The sequence below is a fragment of the Bufo gargarizans genome, chromosome 10 (genome assembly GCF_014858855.1).
Source record: "Bufo gargarizans isolate SCDJY-AF-19 chromosome 10, ASM1485885v1, whole genome shotgun sequence".
NCBI classification, from domain to species: Eukaryota; Metazoa; Chordata; class Amphibia; order Anura; family Bufonidae; genus Bufo; species Bufo gargarizans.
In genome coordinates, this window is record NC_058089.1 from 34717992 (window position 1) to 34740324 (window position 22333).

At 44.8% G+C, this 22333-nt stretch overlaps 1 protein-coding gene across 1 annotated transcript in view; it reads right to left on the reverse strand.

Moving 5' to 3' along the window:
- LRRC56 (leucine rich repeat containing 56) overlaps nucleotides 1–5286 on the reverse strand; it is a 44363-nt gene extending 39077 nt beyond the window's left edge. The window contains exons 1-2 of the mRNA XM_044270863.1: nucleotides 5260–5286; nucleotides 922–1061 (exon numbers count right to left, since the gene is read on the reverse strand). The gene's annotated coding sequence lies outside the window, so the exon portion shown is untranslated. The remainder of the gene's footprint in view (nucleotides 1–921; nucleotides 1062–5259) is intronic.
- Nucleotides 5287–22333: the final 17047 nt, after the last annotated feature.

The following is a 22333-nucleotide window of genomic DNA, read 5'->3' on the forward strand; positions in this document are numbered from 1 at the left end:
CCTCACCTTAGCAAAATAGCCCACATCAAATGTGATTTATCATCGCCTGAGATTGACTCCATAATGAATATTAACAATGAAGAACTGTTTTAGCAAAGTAAAGTTTCCTTCATCGTGGCTTTTCTTCCAAATACATTTATGGCATATGCACCGTGTATGCTATAAATGTCCTTTAGGTGGGGCCCTCTATAAGAAGAAAAGTGTTTCAATGAGGGGATGGTGGTGTATGTGTGATGCACTCTTGATTCTAGTGTATGGGAGTTACCGAAGCAGCCATTCTGTTCTGATAGCTGGGGGAACCAATGGTGAGATAAGCATTTATGACATACACTATGGAATGTCATAAATGTCTTTTGTGGAAAAAGTAATTTAAAGGACTTGTCCAGAGGAATATATATATATTTTTTTTAAATACGCATCTCACCGTTCCCTCGTTGCAGCCCTTCTCGTGCCAACCAGGTCCCCATTGGTCTCTACTTTCTGGTCAGGGCTAGACCCACAGGAAATGGCAGGAGATGCCTGCTCAGCCAATCATGGCTGCATCAATGACCTGCCTTAGCCTGCGATTGGCTGAGTGCCCATCTCCTTCCATTTGCTCTGTGGAAACAAGACCAGGAAGGAAAAAGCGTCAGGGATCTGGTAAGTGTGGTAATGCAGTGATGTGGGATTAGTGAACTGAATAATGCTCTTTTCTTAGTTTTACGCCATTCTGCCACTTATTTACAAAAATATCCCACTGGACAAATCCTCTAATTTCTGCGTTTCAGGACAATCACCTAAACACATAAAGGCCTCTTTGCATCAGCCATGCCTCTGAATGGGCTTGATTATCAATATAGTAACACTGCTGGGATTTTAGATTTGCACCAATTTCTACAACAAGCTGGAGCAGGAAATGTCTCAGTCACATGTTTTACTTACGAGCAAGAAAACCTGATCAGTGCAGATGTTTTTCACATTGCTGCTGCATTCATTTCCCTCCTCTCGGTGGTTACAATAAATCTCTCTTATGGGCTTTCAGATGTTAATGTCTTGTTCCTGTCCTGTTCTCGGTTTTATTCCTGAATAAAAGCAAAATACAAATGTAAATGACAAAGCGTGAAAGAATAATCATTAGAGGCTGAGCTTACTGGTCCCTAATGGAGAATGTCTATTCCCACCAAACCCCCTTTATTGCTCCCTAAATGCTGGGAACTAAGATCATTTCATGGATGAACCTCAGCTCCTGGAGGACTGAAGATTAAAGTAAGGCCTCTTTCACACTACCGTTTTTTTCTCCCGTTTTGCGGGCTGTTTTTTGCTTTCCATATACGGTTTCATTAATTTCAATGGTTCCGCAAACAAAACAGAATGTACTCCGTATGCATTCCGCTTCCGCATTTCCGTTCCGTTTAAAGATAGAACATGTCCTATTATTGCCCGCAAATCACGTTCCGTGGCTCCATTCAAGTCAATGGGTCTTCAAAAAAACAGAAATGCATCCGTATGTCTTCCGTATACGTTCCGTTTTTGCAGAACCATCTATTGAAAATGTTATGCCCAGCCCAATTTTTTCTATGTAATTACTGTATATGCCATACAGAAAAACGGAACGGAAACAAAAAAAAACGGAACGGATCCGTGAAAAACGGACCGCAAAACACTGAAATAGCCATACGGTAGTGTGAAAGAGGCCTGAAGCTGTACCCTTGGCACAGAGGCTTATCTAAGGTGCTGGGCCCTAATTAAACATCTGCATAATGCCTCATGCACACGACCATTGTTTTATTCCGTGTCCGTTGTTCCATTTTTCGTGATTTTCTACAAACCTATTGACTTTCAATGGGTCCGTTGAAAACTTGGCTAATGCACCGTTTGTCACCCGGGTCCATGATCCGTGGTTCCAGTCCGTCAAAAAAATATAACCTGTCCTATTATTTTCACAGAAAATGGTTCGCAGACCCATTCAAGTCAACTGGACCGCTAAAAAACACGGAGGTACACGATATTGTCGTCTGCGTCCGTTTTTTTCCTATCATTTGCATGGCAAACCTGTCTTAGATTTTTTTTTACTTTCCTTTATGTCTGGTGATCCTCCAAAAATAAAGGAAGACACACGGAAACAAAAACGGATCACGGAACAATGGAACCCCTTTTGCAGAACGGAACACAACAACGGTCGTGTGCATGAGGCCTAATTCCCATTGCAATGGAGCAACATTAATTACATCTGTAGCACACTACGACTGTTAGGCCTCCTGCACAGGACTTTTTCCATTCCGTTTTTTTTAGTTCCATTTGTGGTCCGTATCTGGAACCATTCACTTCAATGGGTCCGCAAAAACAACTGAAGGTACTCCGTATGCATTCAGTTTCCGTATTTCTGAAAAAAAAAAAAATGGTTCCGCAAAAAACTAACAAACAAAAAAAACCCGGAATGCATATGGAATGAATACGTATGTCTTCCGTATCCATTCCATTTTGCGGAACCATCTATTGAAAATTTTATGCCCAGCCGAATTTTTTTTTAAAAGCGGATCACAAACGGAAACAAAATAGAAAAACGGAACGGAAGCGGAACGGAAACACTACTGAAACAGAAAAAACAGAAAAACTGATCCGTTTAAAACGAACCACAAAACCACGCAGTCATCTCTGTTCCTTACAGGTCAGCTAACAAGTGTACTGGGACCACCACAGGAGGTAGCGGTCTGGTTGCACCCCCTGCGGCGAAGACCAGATCCCTCTAGAGGGGCTAACGGGTGAAAACCAAGGGAGCATCAGAATAACGCCCTTAGGATTTGGCCCAAAGTCACAATCTTTTCAGTTAGCTATTAAAATGTATGAACCACCAAGTAATCTCATTTTTATATCCCCACACAGTAGTGACGCCCCCTATGGGTCCATTCATACAACATTGTCCGCTTTGTAGATCCTTGAAACACGGACACAGGCTGTGTGTAACCCTCATTGTGTTATAGGCGGACCAATTGATTTCAATGAATCTGCGATCCGCATGTTGTGGCCAAAGATAGGAGAGGTCCCATCAATGGCCGCATCATGCAGATCGTGGACCCATTGAAGTCAATGGGTCTGCACCGCAATATAGTGCACATGGCTAATGCCCATGTTTTTGCAGATCTGCAGTTTGTAGTACACAAACTGGACACTGTTGTGTAAATGGGGCCTTAGTGTACCAACACAGTAAGAATGTCTTCTTACTTCTTCTCCACAATAGTAATGATTCCCAGTGCCCCCCAGACAGTAATGATTCCTGTTTAGTGTCCCAATAAAGTATGATGGACCCGTAAGTGGCCCCAAGTGTGATACCCTATTGGGTGCCTCCATCCACACACATTATCATGCGGATATAAGTGGCCCCAATCATTTCCACCACACAGAGTGATGCCTCCTTAGTATCAATTGTATAAATCACCTACCACACATTCCCAGGAAAAATGTAGAAGAGGAAGTCTCTCCTGTGGGCTATCTGTGGCAAGACACAGCAGCCACAATAATGTCACATAAAGGTAGAACTACTACATCTGCATCCCCTATATAGCTACAGCCCAGCTCCAGAGCCACATCTTCCATAAGGCAAAATGAACATCTCATCTGAGATTGCCGACCGGCCTATATGGCGACGGCAGTTGGAGGCAGGGAATGCCGTTCAGCCTCATAGGCTGCAGACTGGAGTACTACGGGGGGGGATTACAGGCTGGAGCACTCCGGGGGGGCATTGCAGGCGGCTGGAGCGCTACAGGGGGGCATTGCAGGCGGCTGGAGCGCTACAGGGGGGCATTGCAGGCGGCTGGAGCGCTACAGGGGGGCATTGCAGGCGGCTGGAGCGCTACAGGGGGGCATTGCAGGCGGCTGGAGCGCTACAGGGGGGCATTGCTTTTTCTCTTCCTCTGACGAATCAGAAGAACGGAAAGCTAAACGGTCATGTGAAGTCTTTTAGTGATGCTTTTTTCTAATTGGCTGCGTTTTTGTGGCCCAGGCATTATTTTTATTTCAAATCGCAGCATGTTAAAACCCTTGGCTTTATTTATCTGCCATTTTCCATCTTTTTCTCTATGGGCTAAAAAAAAAAAAAAAAAAAAAAAAAAAAACCCAAATAAAACACACCACTAGAAAATGCCAGAAAACCCACAAGTGGTTCTAACGCGTTTTACATTAGCGAAAATTCATGTGCATATTGAAAATACTGCAGGTGCCAAAAAGTATGGGGGAGCATGACTGACTCAGAGCACCTTGAAGGTCATTTATCAAATCTGCTATGCAAGTGTTGTGGCGTAAAAAGTCTGCGTGGGGCCGCGTGCAACATTTGGTTCATCCGTTTTTTTTTTCTGTGGATCCGTGTTTTGCGGACGGCCAAATACATACGGTTGTGTACACGAGTATGATTTATGATGTGCGACTTTTTAAAAAGTCACATCTCCGTGCCAGGCAACCCTCTAGACTAGTACACTAACGGCCTCATGCATACGACCGTTCCGTTTTTTTTTGCGGTCCGCAAACCACGGATCCGCAAAAAACGGAAGCCGCCCGTGTGCCTTCCGCAATTTTCGGAAACGGGCGGCCCATTCTAGAAATGCCTTTTCTTGTCCGCAAAACGGACAAGAATAGGACAGGTTATATTTTTTGGCGGGGCTACGGAATGGAGCAACGGATGCGGACAGCACACGGAGTGCTGTTCGTATCTTTTGCGGCCCCATTGAAGTGAATGGGTCCGCATCCGAGCCGCCAAAACTGCGGCTCGGATGCGGACCAAAACAACGGTCGTGTGCATGAGGCCTTACAGACATAGATGTTCACCACATTGCACCAAATAGGTTACTGTGCAACATTTCATAAATTCATCACAGCCTCACAACTGACACCAAAACCACCCCAAATTATTACTCCCCCCACCCCCACACTTAGTTTTCTATGCTCTTACGTATGCTAGAAAGTTACCACATAGTAAATGCCTTGATAATGCTGCCATATAGTTTCTAAGGATCCACTTACAGCTCAGCAGTCAGTTAGTTGCACATTACCGCAATATATGTATGGATTAACACATGGAAAACATAATGTGACACAGAATTACGGATCAGACGTATGGACTGTGCGTGGAAGTGCGGATGAAGCAGAGCTTCTAATTTAACCCTTTAGGGCTGCAATAGGGAGTGCAGCAGCTGTCCTACACAAAGCCACACTGTGATAGCTCAATAACCTGCCACAAACCAGGCTCTGCTACATCTGCCCTGCTAGTGTCTCCCCCGTAACGCTTACCTCAGTAATGCAGGACGCTGCAGTCACTAGTTTACTTCACGGCTTTGCTGCATTACCAGGCCACGTTGCTAAGGGCTACTGTTTCACAGCAACAGGCAAATAAAAAGCCGGAATTAGCATAACTAAACATTCATGCCCTAAGGTAATTGGAGACCAGGTTGCCTTTGTGGCTTTGGTTGAGGAAGCAGAAAATATTAACCCCTTGCCTCTCAAAGACCTGCAGACACTTCTAGAGATTTTAAGTAACAAAAAAAAAATCCTATTGTTTATTTGTGGCTTTTTTAGCTTGCAAAAAAAAATAAAAAATGAAATGAAATTTATGCTTTTTAGGCCTCTTGCACACGAACAATACGGATTAGGTCCGGATGCGTTCAGGAAAACTCGCACCATTGCGCAAGCAAGTTCAGTCAGTTTTGTTTGCGATTGCGTTCTGTGTTGTTCAGTTTTTATCGCGCAGGTGAAATGCGAATTGATGCGTTTTTCATTCACGTGGTAGAAGACTGAATGTTTACAAACAACATTTCTTAGCAACCATCAGTGAAAAATGCATCGCATCAGCACTTGCTTGCGGATGCGATGCGTTTTTCACGCAGCCCCCATTCACTTCTATGGGGCCAGCGTTGCGTAAAACCCCCCCGCAGAATATAGAACATGCTGCGATTTTCATGCAAAACACAAGCGGTGCGTGAAAAACAACGCTCATGTACACAGACCCATTGAAATGAATGGGTCCGGATTCAGTGCGGACGCGGACGCGTTCGCATCACGCATTGCACCCGCGCGGAAAACTCCCTCGTCTGAAAGGGGCCATGCAGATCTGCAAAACACAGATACCAGAGAGCCTGCCGCAAATTTTTTTTTTACTCTTTCAAAAATTTCCTATTCTTGTCCGCAAAATGGACAAGAATAGGACATGTTCTATTTTTTTTTCGGGACTGCGGAACGGACTTACGGATGGGGACAGCCTACGGGTGTGCTGTCCACATCTTATGCGGCCCTATTGAGATGAATGGGTCCGTATCCGATCCACAAAAAACGGCTCAGACGCAGATCAAAACTACCGCCGTGTACATTAACCCTAAGGGCTCATGCACATTTTTTTTCCGTGTCCATTCTGTTTTTTTATGGGGCCGGTATGTGGAACCATTCACTTCAATGGGTCCACAAAAAATAAAAATAAAATGGAAATGACTCCATATGCATTCTGTTTCTATATGTCCGCATGGCCGTTCCGCATTTTTTGGGTGGAGTTTTTTCTATTACATTTAGAGCATACTAAATAAAAATGCCCATAAAAAAATGCACTTTTTGTAGTGTGGTTTACATTTCTCTATAGTTTTACAGCCAGTATCTGCCGGGAGCAGGCAGTTCCAAGAACAGCCGCCGGGGGGTCTTCATCGGGCTGTTCTCAGAACTGCCTGCTCCCGGTGACCGCATTTGTTTCAGAGCGGCTCGCGGCGCAGGTAAGGGCTTACCTGTGCATCGCCGGACTTGTGATTTAAGATGGCAGCCCGCATGTGTTCGTTGGCGAACACTGCGACCTGGCCATCACTGCCTGCCGGCAGTGTGTTAAAGGGGTTATTTACTATTTGGTAATTACTATTGATGATCTATCCTCAGGATAGGACTCGGACCCCCACCAATGTGATAATGATAACCCATGTATTAGGCCCCTTTCACACAAGCGTGATGAATTAGGTCCAGATGAATTCAGTGAAACTCGCACCATTTTGCAAGCAAGTTCAGTCAGTTTTGTCTGCAATTGCATTCAGGTGTTTTTCCACGCGAGTGCAATCCGTTTTTCACGCTCGTTATAAAAAAACAGAAGGTTTACAAACATCATCTCCTAGCAACCATCAGTAAAAAACACATTGCATCCGCACTTGCTTCCGGATGCAATGCGTTTTTCACTGAAGCACTATTCACTTTAACGCTGGGTTCACACCTGAGCGTTTTACAGCGCGTTCCTACGCGCTGTAAAACGCACAACAGGCAAGAACCAATGATTCCCTATGGGAATGGTTCACACCTGGGCGTTTTACAGCGCGTACGATCGCGCTGTAAAACGCCCGACGCTCAAACAAGTACAGGAGCTTTTTTTGGCGCGTTTGACGCGCGTTTGGGCCATAGACTCTTTGGACAACACTGCTGTCAATCACCCAAACGCGCGTCAAACGCGCGTTTACTATTACAAAAAACGCGCATAAAAACGCGCGACAAAATCGCGCATAAAAACGCGCGTTTGCGAAACGCTTAGGTGTGAACCCAGCGTTAAGGGGCCAGGGCTGTGTGAAAAACGCAGAATATGGCCTCATGCACACGTCCGTTGTGTGTTTTGCGGTCCGCAAATTGCGGACCCACAAAACACGGAAGGAGTCCGTTCTTAATTTGCGGAATGGCGCGGAAAGCCCTTAATATAACTGCCTATTCGTGTCCGCAAAACGGACAAGAATAGGACGGGTTATATTTTTTTTGTGGACCACGGAACGGAGCAACGGATGCGGAAAGCACAGAGTGCTGTCCGCACCTTTTGCGGCCTCATTGAAGTGAATGGGTCCGCATCAAAGCTGCGGCTCTGATGCGGACCAAAACAACGGTTGTGTGCATGAGGCCTATAGAACATGCTGCGTTTTTAACGCAACGCAGAACTGATGCGTGAAAAAAATGTAGCCAGATCCATTGAAATGAATGGGTCAGGATTCAGTGCGGGTGCTAGGCATTCACATCACGCATTGCACCAGCGCGGAAAATGCGCTCGTGTGAAAGGCGCCTTACACCATAGAAATGGCTGTAGATTTCATGAGATCGGCAGCATATATGGCATGCTGCAGATTTTGCATTTTTTAGGCTTTCTTAAAATCTCATCCGCTTTGCTGTTACTGTGCAATACTGCAGATTTGCCGTACAAAAATCTGTGACGATAAATCTGTGGCCCATGTAAAAATACCCGAAAAACCAAAAGCACCAGGAAAAACACTGTACAATGCTATACAATGTGCAAGACCACCCAGCTTTCTCAGGCCCCTAAATAACCAGCCTGCCTAGTAAAGCCCTTATATATTGCCACTTCCATATGATTACACAGCTCTGCAGGTATGCCATTCAGGACTGGCTACATGACAATTCCTTTGGAAGAAGTAAAGGTAGCCATATAGATAATTACCCAGCTTTCCCAGAAATAGATATAAAAGAAAAAAAATGATAAACTGAGGTGGTCATTTATCAAACTGGTGTAAAGGAGAACTTGCTGAGTTGCCCATAGCAACCAATCAGATTCCACCTTTCATTTTCCAAAGGAGCTGTAATAAATGAAAGGTAGAATCTGATTGGTTGCTATGGGAAACTAAGCTAGTTTGATAAATTACCCCCTGAATTTTTAAAGCATACTTTCAATTCTATCAGGATGTCTGAGAGGTTCCTGGAAAAATAGGAGACTTTGCAGACAAGCTGTAGCATCCCCCAGATCAGGGGCGTCGCTAGGTCAAAACATTCGGGGCTTGAGCCCCTAATGTTTTGTCCAATGCCCCGAATGTAATGCTGTCCGCCTGGCCCCCACCCCCCTTGTACTTGTTCCACTACTTGCGTGCTGCGTGGGCATGAGTTTAGTCACTTCGGTGCGCAATCCCATCGTGCAGCACGTGATCCCGCGAGACCCGCCGCTGTAGGTCACTGGTCTCGCGGGATCACGCGCCGCAGGACGGGATTGCGCACCGAAGTGACTGAAGGTAAACTCATGCCCATGCAGCCAGCAGAAAAAGTACAAGGGGGATGAGCGGATGATCTGCGGGGTTGCCCAGACGGCTAGGCCCTTTACAGTAGTTAAACCCTTTCAGAAGTCCCCCATTCACTAAAGGGGGACTGCTGAAAGGGGTTAATAACTACTGTGAAGGGGGGACTGCTGAAAGGGGTTAATAACTACTGTGAAGGCCCCCCCAGCGATGGGAGCATGGCTTCATTGGGTAGGGGCGTGGCTTCATTCTATCACGCCCCATGATACAGTGGGCTTGTGCCCCGGATGTTTTTAGACCCTAGCAACACCCCTGCCCTACATGCTCCACATCCTAAATAAATACTCACTGGGGGTTCTTTGAAAAGACCAGCTTTTTAACACCAAACCCCCCTTGATGCTTCCGGAGGATATTGCTAATTCCAGCCCCTGACTAGAGTAGTTTTTATTCCTCTTTTACGCCCTTTTTCAGGCTTAAAAGAAAATAGGCCTCATTTATCAAGACTAACAGTAAAACTGTCTTAGTTGCCCATAGCAACCAATCAGAGCTCAGCTTTCATTTCCTTAAGGGCTCTGAAAAAAATGAAATCTGAGCTCTGATTGGTTGCTATAGACCAGGCATCCTCAAACTGCGGCCCTCCAGCTGTTGCAAAACTACAACTCCCAGCATGCCCGAACAGCCTACAGGTATCAGCGAACAGCAGGGCATTGTGGGAGTTGTAGTTTTACAACAGCTGGAGGGCCGCAGTTTGAGGATGCTTGCTATAGACAATTAAGTTTTATTGTATGTTTGATGGAGTTGAAGTCCCTGCCCCCAACACTCCCAAGTGATAAGGTAGGGGCAATAGCCTTGGGACTATTTTTATGCTAAAAACGGGAGTAAAAAATGTTAATAAAATGACCCCCGCTTTTCCTTGTAGACTGCAGTCCACTGCTGACAACAACATCCTGACAAGGTGGTGACTGCAAGCTGCAGGTATGACAAGGGGTTAGTGAGGTGCTCCTGAGAGGAGAGGACTGGTTGGTGGCGACAATGAGGATGGTCATAGTCCTCACTGTGGCTAATCTCTGTTCCACCATTCCCCCAGGCGATGCAGGCAGTGAATGGAATGGGCACAAACCTTCTTCCCTCGGGCACACCCTGGACTGCCTGGTGGTGGCTGGGGTGCCCTTGATGCTAGGTGAGCAGTGTGGTGCAAGGCAGGAGAACAGGAGGTGGGGATGATGGTTCAGACTGGGAATGGAGACCAATGGACAGGCCAGCTTGGTTACAGTAAAAATAACGGGGGGGGGGGGGGGGGGATTTATCATAAATGCATGTCCAATCATAAATTAAATCTACAACAGCTAGTTAGGAGATGAAAACTGGTGTAAAGGAAGATAAATATGCTGGGGACAATGGCTTCCCCGCCATGCCCCTTTCTTGGGCAGCATAGAAATGCCACTTTCACCTAAACATTAGGTTTGCAACTTTTTTTTACACAAGAAAACTGGCATGGGGGTACTGATACATTTCCAACCAAAGTGTTTTTCTTTTGCTAAATAGATGGGTGTCACAGTACAAACACAAGCATTAGGCACAGTTCTCAAGTATTTCACCAAGTAGACTTTTCCAAAAGGCTGTGTATAGGTGGTGTTAGTGCTCCCTAAGTCTCTCTCCATAGACACTAGAAATCATCCCAATTGACCAAAGGTGTGTGATTCCTCAATACTTCTCTGCAATGCTGAACTGCGGGGTGCAGTCCTAGAGCACATGGCCAGTTCGTCTCAGAAGTGTGGAGGGCTCCAGAAGCAATATAACCCAAACCATGTGTAGTAAAGTCTACAGATGTATGTGTGCGTTACCTTTAGGTCCCTTTCACACGACAGAGTTTTCCGCGCGGGTGCAATGCGTGACGTGAACGCATAGCACCCGCACTGAATCCTGACCAATTCATTTCAATGGGTCTGTGTAGATGAGCTGCTGGCAAACGATAATTCTGGATAGGGACGAGTGATGGCAATAACAATCCCCATACTGTGGAGGAGATTGCTGCATGTAAATGCACTGGTCACTTCCACTGACAAGCAGGTCAATGCTAGCTTACCGACTCTCACTCACAGCACTCTTCGCTGAGTAACTCACTGGTGTTAGCACCCGCAAAAGCGGAAGCAGCGAAGGTACAAGCTCACTGCATTAGAAAGGAAGCAGCTATTAAGGCACAAGTTGCAGAGACACAAGCCCAATCTTAGGCTAATCAAGCAGCTATACAGGCTCAAGCGCAAGCAAACAAAGCCAAGGCTGAAGCTGAGTTGGAGGTCCTTCAGAAGGAAAGGGAAGAAGCATAAGGCTACTTTCACACTTGCGGCAGGACGGATCCGACAGGCTGTTCACCATGTCGGACCAGTCCTGCGGCTATTTCGCCGTGCCGCCGGACCGCCGCTCCGTCCCCATAGACTATAATGGGACGGGGGCGGAGCTCCGGCGCAGCACGGCAAAAGGCCGCAGGACTAAAATTACTGCATGTCAGGCTTCCCAATTTTTCGGACTGACTGACCTCCATTTCTTAAAGTAATGATGGCCACTCGTTTTTCTTTACTTAGAATTTGTATTATGGCAAGAAAAAAGCATCTAACAGTCTATTCAGTAGGACTATCAGCTGTGTATCCACCTGACTTCTCCACAACGCAACTGATGGTCCCAACCCCATTTATAAGGCAAGAAATCCCACTTATTAAACCTGACAGGGCACACCTGCGAAGTGAAAACCATTTCAGGTGACTACCTCTTGAAGCTCATCAAAAGAATGCCAAGAGTGTGCAAAGCAGTAATCAAAGCAAAAGGTGGCTACTTTGAAGAACCTAAATATAACATATTTTCAGTTGTTTCACACTTTTTTGTTATGTATATAATTCCACATGTGTTAATTTATAGTTTTGATGCCTTCAGTGTGAATCTACAATTTTCATAGTCATGAAAATAAAGAAAACTGTTTGAATAAGAAGGTGTGTCCAAACTTTTGGTCTGTACTGTATGTCTGGACAGAACCCACAGACCCTGCCAAGTACACTCCTTCAGAACCGAAGTATTAAGAGGGGGACGAACTTCTTACTTCAGGCAGTGTCCCAACCACTACTATGTGCAAGAGAGCCCCAAGCTGAAAACCAAGACATCCGCGGTTTAGGAGGGAGCCCGTTGCATTTATGGCAGACCTTCAGCAAATGTTTCACTGCTTCCTGGCTCAAGAAAACCACCGCAACTATCTACGGTTCCTGTGGCATAAGGATAACAATCTGGACAAGAAAGTCATTGAGTATCGAGAGTCCATGTTTTCGGTAATAGCCCATCCCCTGCCATAGCAACTTATGGCTTAAGGAGATCGATTTGCTTAAGAGAACTAAAGAACTCTTGTCTCAAGCAAATTTGCATCTTCACAAAATCGCATCTAACAGCGAAGTGATGAAGGCCTTCAACCCAGACGATTATGCTTCCGAGTTAAGAGATCTAGGTTTCAAAGGAGACGAGGTACCCATGCAAAGGAGCCTTGGGCTACACTGGTATATCGCATCTGATACTTTCTCCTTCAAAAATCTCTGAAGTGGAAAGACCCTTCACTAGGCACGGTCCTCTCCGTAGTGAATAGCCTCTACGATCCTTTGGGCTTCGAAACCCCAATTACTACTCAAGGAAAATTCTTGCTGAGGCAGCTCATTGAGGGAAGAAAAGATTGGGAAGCCCCGCTTCTCTCAGACTTACAACCAAAATGGGAAGCATGGAAAGACTCTCTAAAGACGCTTGAACAGCTTGATATCCCAAAATGTTATGAAGAGAAATTCACGTCTTTTCCGATGCCTACACAGAAGCTATTGCTGTTGTAGCATACCTCAAGGTTATCGACTCCTATTAACAGCCTCATGTAGGAATATTGTTCAGTAGGGCCAAGTTAGCCCCTAAGCCTTTACCTACAATTCCTAGACTTGAGTCATGTGGAGCTATGTTAGCTGTTGAAGTTGCAGATTTCCTACAGGCCGAGCTAGATTCCAATATTGATGCCGTCAGGTTCTATACAGACATCAAGGTTGTGTTAGGTTATATATACACACACAACAGAACCAAGCGGTTTTATGTTTATGTCGCTAACAGAGTTGAACAAATCAGGAAGTCCAGTGTGCCGGAGCAGTGGCACTATGTCCCAACCAACTTAAATCCTGCTGATATTGCTACAGGATCGATTGGAGCTGCCAAACTTTGTAAGACTTTTTGGCTATCCGGACCAGGATTCTTGGCGACTCAATCCTTACCAGTTGTGGACGTCATCGACACCTTCAATATTATACAATCTGAGATTCGTCCCGAAGTTTCTTCGTTACAAACAAATACATCAGTGAACCATGTATTCAAAACACAACGGTTTGAATGCTTCTCATGTTGAAAGATACTTACAATAGCCGTAGCCAGACTTGTCCACATATCTAAAGGATATCTGGGACCAAAACTACCTTCAAATTGCCAGGGATGGCACATGTGCTCGGAGTCACCTGGAATAACAGAGCTAGAAGTTGCAGAATTGCATATCATTCGCAGCATACAAGAAGAGACCTTTGCAGAAGAAGTTCAGAGCCTTCGCAGAAAGGGAATAATACCTAAATCCAGCTCTATCATTAGCTTGTACCCTATTCTAGATGATCAAGGAATGCTGAGAGTAGGTGGACCATCCATTGCCAGGAAGGAGAGAAATCCCCTTATTATACCAGATAACCATCATATTGCTACCCTGCTTATCAGACACTGTCACGAAAGGGTTTGTCATCAAGGCAGGCACTTCACAGAGGGTGAACTCAGAGTACGCGGCTATTGGATCGTCGGTGCAAAAAGGCGAATCTCTACCGTAATCCACGGATGTGTCAAGTGTCAGAAATTGAGAGGCAAGCCACAAGAGCAATTGATGGATGACCTGCCAGCAGATCGACTGACTATGAAACCACCATTTAATAATGTCGGACTGGATGTATTCGGACCCTGGATGGTTATTGCTCGAAGAACTCGTGGAGGTCAAGCCTACAGTCGTGGCCAAAAGTTTTGAGAATGACACAAATATTAGTTTTCACAAAGTTTGCTGCTAAACTGCTTTTAGATCTTTGTTGTTTCTGTGATGTAGTGAAATATAATTACATGCACTTCATACGTTTCAAAGGCTGTTATCGACAATTACATGACATTTAGGGTCCATCCACACGTCCGTTATAACACTCCGTTTCCGTTTCGATTTAAATCGGAATGTTTTTTCGGATCCATTAATTTCAATTGCCTCTGCAAAAATGCGGACACCAATCATAGTGCTGTCCGAATAACGGAATGCGTTCCGTTTTCCTATTTGAGTATGCGGATCCTGAATTTTTTTTTAGCTTGTCCTACTTTGTCCGTTTTTCTGGTCCGTTGTCCATTCAAGTCAATGGATCCGCATAAATGCGGATGAAATGCACAAAACCATCCGAATGTCATCCGATTTTGCGGATCCGTTGACACGAAAATGGATTAAAAAACAAAACAAAAAAAACCCCGGAAACACGGAATGGATTCTGAAGCACTTTAGCAAGAAAAAACAGGAAGGTTGTACTGAAAAATGGATCCGCAAAAAAAGGAACGTTTATTGGAAAGGTAAAAATACTGACGTGTGAATGGACCCTTATGCATGCAGAGTCAATATTTGCAGTGTTGGCCCTTCTTTTTCAGAATCTCTGCAATTCGACTGGGCATGCTCTCAATCAACTTCTGGGCCAATTCCTGACTGATAGCAACCCATTCTTTTATAATCACTAGTGGGTTTTTGTTTGTCCACCCGCCTCTTGAGGATTGACCACAAGTTCTCAAAGGGATTAAGATCTGGGGAGTATCCAGGCCATGGACCCAAAATGTCAACATTTTGGTCTCCGAGCCACTTAGTTATCACTTTTGCCTTATGGCACAGTGCTCCATCGTGCTGGAAAATGCATTGTTCTTCACCAAACTGTTAGATTGTTGGAAGAAGTTGCTGTTGGAGGGTGTTTTGGTACCATTCTTTAATCATGGCTGTGTTTTTGGGCAAAATTCCACTCCCACTCCCTTGGATGAGAAGCAACCCCACACATGAATGGTCTCAGGATGCTTTACTGTTGGCATGACACAGGACTGATGGTAGCGCTAACCTTTTCTTCTCCGGACAAGCCTTTTTCCTGATGCCCCAAACAATCGGAAAGATGCTTCATCGGAGAATATGACTTTGCCCCAGTCCTCAGCAGTCCATTCACCATATTTTCTGCAGAAGATCAATCTGTCCCTGATGTTTTTTTTTGGGAGAGAAGTGGCTTCTTTGCTGCCCTTCTTGACACCAGGCCATCTTCCAAAAGTCTTCACCTCACTGTGCTGTGCAGATGCGCTTACACCTGCCTGCTGCCATTCCTGAGCAAGCTCTGCACTGGTGGCACTCCGATCCCGCAGCTGAATCCTCTTTAGGAGACGATCCTGGCTCTTGCTGGACTTTCTTGGACGCCCTGAATACTTCTTAACAAGAATTTAACCACTTTCCTTGAAGTTCTTGATGATCCTATAAATTGTTGATTGTGGTGCAATCTTAGTAGCCCCAATATCCTTGCCTGTGAAGCCATTTTTATGCAATACAATGATGGCTGCACGCGTTTCTTTGCAGGTCACCATGGTTAACAATGGAAGAACAATGATTTCAAGCATCACACTCCTTTTAACAGGTCAAGTCTGCCATTTTAACCCAATCAGCCTGACAATGATCTCCAGCCTTGTGCTAGTCAACATTCTCACCTGAGTTAACAAGACGATTACTGAAATGATCTCAGCAGGTCCTTTAATGACAGCAATGAAATGCAGTGGAAAGGTTTTTTGGGATTAAGTTAATTTTCATGGCAAAGAAGGACTATGCAATTCATCTGATCACTCTTCATAACATTCTGGAGTATATGCAAATTGCTATTATAAAACCTTAAGCAGCAACTTTTCCAATTTCCAATATTTATGTAGTTCTCAAAACTTTTGGCCAAGACTGTATAATAAACGTTGGGCAGTAATGTTCACCTGTCTATCCGTTTGTGAAGTACACATTGAGGTAATTGAGTCAATTGATTCCGCAAGTTTCATAAATGCCTTGAGAAGATTCTTTGCTATTAGAGGGCCAGTTAAACTCCTGAGGTCAGACTGTGGTACCAATTTCATCGGAGCTTGTAACGAGTTGGAAATCATCAGGGTACCAGTTGAAGAATATCTCAAAGTAAGCGGATGTGTATGGAGTTTTAATCTGCCTCACTCTTCACATATGGGTGGATCATGGGAAAGGATGATCGAAATCGCAAGACGCATCTTAGATTCTACGCTAATAGACTCTAGATCTGTCCAACTGGCACATGAAGTCTAGGCTACTTACCTTGCAGAGATAACAGCGATAATAAACTCAAGACCACTGACTCCTGTCTCTTCTGATCGTGAATCCCTGCATATTTTAACGCCAGACACCTTATTGACCCAAAAGATAGGAATTATTTCTGTGCCATCTGGGATTTTCAAAGAGCACAACCTTTATAAGTTTCGGTGGAAGCAGGTACAACATCTACCTCTGCCTATTTAAAGGAAGGAAATTTTGTTCTGTTAAGAGACAAACAAGTTGATCGTCTCGACTGGCCTACTGGACTTATTACTAAAGTCGTTTCCAGTTCGGATGGGAAGGTTCGTAAGGTGGAAGTAAGAACCGCAAGAGGTGGAGTAATCAAGACCTTCCGTCCTGTTACAGAAGTTGGGTTACTCATGCCTGCAGAACTTCCATGTTGAGATCCCTTCTACCAAAGATGCTCAATATCTTCCAAGACTGTTTGCAGAACCAGCTCTATGGCCCGAACTGAAGACTTATCCTTTTTTTTTTATTTGATTAATGTTCATTGCATGTTTCTTTTTCAGGTAGATTGACATTATTTGCATCTGCAAGCTATTGTTATTTTATACAATTCTATTGTATGCATATACAGGTCCTTCTAAAAAAATTAGCATATTGTGATAAAGTTCATTATTTTCTGTAATGTACTGATAAACATTAGACTTTCATATATTTTAGATTAATTACACACAACTGAAGTAGTTCAAGCCTTTTATTGTTTTAATATTGATGATTTTGGCATACAGCTCATGAAAACCCCAAATTCCTATTAAAAAAAATTAGCAGATTTCATCCGACCAATAAAAGAAAAGTGTTTTTAATACAAAAAAAGTCAACCTTCAAATAATTATGTTCAGTTATGCACTCAATACTTGGTCCTTTTGCAGAAATGACTGCTTCAACGCGGCGTGGCATGGAGGCAATCAGCCTGTGGCACTGCTGAGGTGTTATGGAGACCCAGGATGCTTCGATAGCAGCCTTAAGCTCATCCAGAGTGTTGGGTCTTGCGTCTCAACTTTCTCTTCCCAATATCCCACAGATTCTCTATGGGGTTCAGGTCAGGAGAGTTGGCAGCCCAATTGAGCACAGTAATACCATGGTCAGTAAACCATTTACCAGTGGTTTTGGCAGCTGTGAGCAGGTGCCAGGTCGTGCTGAAAAATGAAATCTTCATCTCCATAAAGCTTTTCAGCAGATGGAAGCATGAAGTGCTCCAAAATCTCCTGATAGCTAGCTGCATTGACCCTGCCCAGCTGACATGGCACCCCAGACCATCACTGACTGTGGGTACTTGACACTGGACTTCAGGCATTTTGGCATTTCCCTCTCCCCAGTCTTCCTCCAGACTCTGGCACCTTGATTTCCGGATGACATGCAAAATTTGCTTTCATCCGAAAAAAGTACTTTGGACCACTGAGCAACAGTCCAGTGCTGCTTCTTTGTAGCCCAGGTCAGGCGCTTCTGCCGCCGTTTCTGGTTCAAAAGTGGCTTGACCTGGGGAATGCGGCACCTGTAGCCCATTTCCTGCACACGCCTGTACACGGTGGCTCTGGATGTTTCTACTCCAGACTCAGTCCACTGCTTCCGCAGGTCCCCCAAGGTCTGGAATCGGTCCTTCTCCACAATCTTCCTCAGGGTCCGGTCACCTCTTCTCGTTGTGCAGCATTTTCTGCCACACTTTTTCTTCCCACTGAGGTGCCTAGATACAGCACTCTGGGAACAGCCTATTCGTCCAGAAATTTCTTTCTGTGTCTTACCCTCTTGCTTGAGGGTGTCAATGATGGCCTTCTGGACAGCAGTCAGGTCGGCAGTCTTACCCATGATTGCGGTTTTGAGTAATGAACCAGGCTGGAAGTTTTTAAAAGCCTCCGGAATCTTTTGCAGGTGTTTAGAGTTAGTTGATTCAGATGATTAGGTTAATAGCTCGTTTAGAGAAACTTTTCATGATATGCAAATTTTTTTAGATAGGAATTTGGGGTTTTCATAAGCTGTATGCCAAAATCATCAATATTACAGAAAATAATGAACTTTATCACAATATGCTAATTTTTTTAGAAGGACCTGTATATAGTGTTCTGTTCCAGTATCTTGCATTGTGTATTGGTATGCTCCCCCCCCGTTTTCAGGTTTCTAGTTATTTTATCCTACCCACTCCGTTTTCCTAGTGATGCCTTGCTCATAGGGTGCCCAGCTTTCTGAGTAGCAGCATCAATCTTCTGAGTTAGGCATTATTGTTGGCATCATTTTTTTTATCATCTGGATTACTCTGCAACATCTTGTAATACAATCTCCGGATTAAAAGGCTATATGATTAATGCCTGGATGTCTAATGCGTAAGCTGTAAGTGGAGAAAGTCAAATTCAACAAGTCACTTCTGTGCGCATAGAGGTTGCACTACACAGGTGCATGATTGTATGTAGCTGACTTTCGAAACACCACAGATATAAAAAGAGCATGTTAGAGAGGCAGAGTAGCGCAAGCAAAGATGGGCAGAGGTTCACCAATCTGCAAATAACTACAGGGGTCACTTACTAACTGATATACGCAAGTTTTCTTTTCCCCACTCACGCCAGGTCTAAAAAAGGCTCCTCTCATTTATTATTTTCTACTGCTGTTTCAGGCCTCTTTCACACAGGCGTTGCGTGTGAGGGCCAGATAGGATGCGGGTCTGTCTTGGAAAAATTGTGCGATTGGAAAAATCAGGTTTGACTGCGATTGCGTTCCGATGTTCAGTTTTTATTGCGCGTGATAAAAAACTGACTGTGGTACCCAGACCCGAACCCAGACTTCGGGTTTGGGATCGGTGTTCTGTATATTTTATTATTTTCCATTATAACATGGTTACCTGATGAAGGGGAACTATTAGTCCCCGAAACGCCAGTTTCCACCAGTGGATTTGGGCCATTGTAGCATCTTTTCTTCTCGACAAGCACTTTCCAGGAGCGATATTCCCAGTGTTATTGGATTTTACTCCATTCATTTCTACAATAGAGTTGTGCCTATCCTTAGCACAACTCAATAAGGTGAGCCTTGCTCTTTATTTTCAATAATTCAATTTATTTGAACGTACTATCCTATTGTGCGCCCCTTTCTCTCTCTTTCTCCCACCACCCCACTTGTGGTTCGAGTAGAGGTTAGAGACGTCCCCTTCTACAACTATAATGGAAAATAAAAGCATTCTTTAATTCAGCCAAGCTATTTTCGTCGGCCCCATAGAAAATTAATAGGGAGCGTTGCGTTCTCCTTCACTTTCAGGGCTCCGTTCTCTGTATAGGTGCAGGTCCTAGCAGTGGGACCCACGCATGCGCGTTCAAGCTTCTGCGCAAGCGGGGCCCGACAGGATTCGACAGGATAGGTGGCCGTAACCAGGGGAGACGAAAGACAACAATCAGGTAAGAGGGGACTTATTTTCTCAAAAAGGGTGGGAATTGGGTAATAAAATGTATTTAGAAAAATGATCACTGTCAACTCATTAACAGATTTAACAGTGATCATTGTGATAGGAATACCCCTTTAATAAATGTACCCTATTGTCTGTGAACACAGTTGACCATACAATCTACAAATGCTAGTAAAAGCTGTATCATTCAAAGAAGAAGCCATATGTCAACACAATCCAGAAACACTAATCTTCTCTGGACCATAGCTCATTTAAAGTGGACTGAGGCAAAACGGTAAACTGTACAGTGGTCCGATCAATCAAACTTTGAAAATCTTACAGACTCAAGAGGAGAGGGACCATCCAGCTCGTAATCAGTCCACAGTTCAAAAGCCTGCATCTCTGACAGTATGGTGTGACATTAGTACCTAGTAATATAGAGGTATCAGAATAACATATACTCCATCCAGACAAGGTTTTCTTAAGGCCTCTTGCATATAAATGCAATTTGCAGTCCCCAATGCACCGGCAATGTCTGTGCGGCAGCCAGGACGGATTGAGACCCATTCAACTTGAATGGGTCCGTGATCCGTCCACAGCGCAAAAAAATGATAATTACACTTACCGCTAATTGAATTTTCCAGAACCCATAACAGCACCATAGAAAGACGGATCCGCCCCCACAACTGGACAGGAACACCCATTTCCTCCCTCAGTGTTGATTCCAGAGTAGATCAGTAGGAGCCGTACAAAATAAAATTCTTATAACCTTATTCTTCCTTTTTACCTGAAACACAGAAACAATTTTCATCAACCATAAGCACCAGGGAGGAAATTAGAAGGGTGCTGTTATGGGTTCTGGAAAATCCAATTATCGGTAAGTGTAATTATAATTTTTCCTTTCACCCATGACAGCACCATAGAGAGAGCGACTACTAGAGAAAAAACACCCCTCGGGAGGGACGTGCTTGAAAAGTAATCTAAAGCTATGAAGACCCCAAAAACTATCAAGAGGTCCAACTAAAAAAGTGGGAATAATAAACATCCTAACCTAGGAATTTCAACATTATACCTTAAACCCAGGATAATCTTATAAAATAAATCTTATATGGGTTTCTCATCAAGTGTTAACATAAATCATAACAGATTTAACAGCACATCTTAGAGAAGTACTTCTCTTGACGCAGAATAATCCAACTAAAGATGATTGCTGAACACAGATTTCTTTGGTGCAGAATATATTCTGAGACAGATGTTTCTTCCTGCCTCCCCAAAAGTTCCCAGGAGAGGCCCTTCTAAGGCACGCCACCTGCACCGTTGAATCTTCAGGGAGCGCATAGCGGGGAACTCACCCGGCACGCTCCCCACCCAATGATCCAAGATCCACTGGAGGACCAGAAGAACTTCAGATGCCAAAATCTCTATATTTTGTCGCAATCTGGCATCCAAGATGGAACCCTACCGTGGCATAAATCCCTTATCTGGAGGAGCACACGGATCTGCCGCAAGAGGTCCAAAGAGCCCCCTAGACCCTTCAGACCTCCTAGGGTCCCCACCGGCGGAAACTACCGCACGAATGACCCAGCAGACAACCGCCGACTCTCCACAGCTGGTCGCATAAACACCTGCTCAGAGCCAGGTACCATCATCCAGAAACTGTTGCAAAAACCAACAGTTATCAAGATACGGTGGAACAAGCCGCCAACCATGCAGACAGGGTCGCAAAAGCCACTAACCATGCAGACACGGCCCATGCAAAGTAAGCAGATGAACAAACACAGCTGCACTAGATAAGCAGAAGCAGCCAGCTACAATGCAAAGCTGGAGGAGCAGTCATCCCAGGCAACCTAACATAGAAGCAATCAGCTCTATAGGAATATGAGGCCTTGAAAAAAGCCACCCTGCCACAAAGACTGATTCCCCCCCCCCCCCACAGGCTCAAGGCAGGGAACCAGAAACTCTCAGGCTCCCATCATTTTTTAAGCATAGACCCAAGGGGTAACCAGCCAGCCATATACTCAAAGGCAGTCAGCCAGCCTGCTAAACAGAGCCTCAAAGGCTGTCAGCCATCCTGCTAAACAGACAGATTCATAGGCAGTCAGCTAGGAAAGGCAGGCAGCCAGCCAGCCAGGCGCAGACTCAAAAGGCAGCCAGCCGACCAGGCGCAGACTCAAAAGGCAGCCAGACAGGCATAGACCCAAAGGCTGTCAGCTGACCCAGCATGGATGTACAAGTGTTCAACCAACCAGGCATAGATGCACAGGCACTCATCAGACCAGGCTTTCAACAAAGCAGGTATAGATGCAAGACATTCAGCTAAGCAAACCGCCAACCAGGCACTTCAACAAAGCCGGCATAGATGCAAAAATGTTCAGCCAGACAGGCTGAGGCAGTCAACCGGGCCCCGAAGCCATGAGGCAGTCAACCGGGCCCCGAAGCCATGAGGCAGTCAACGGATCCATCTCTCTATGGTGCTGTCATGGGTGAAGGGAAAAATAGAACAAGTTCTATTTTTTTGCGTTGCGGAGGCACGGACAGAAACACCACGGAAGCACT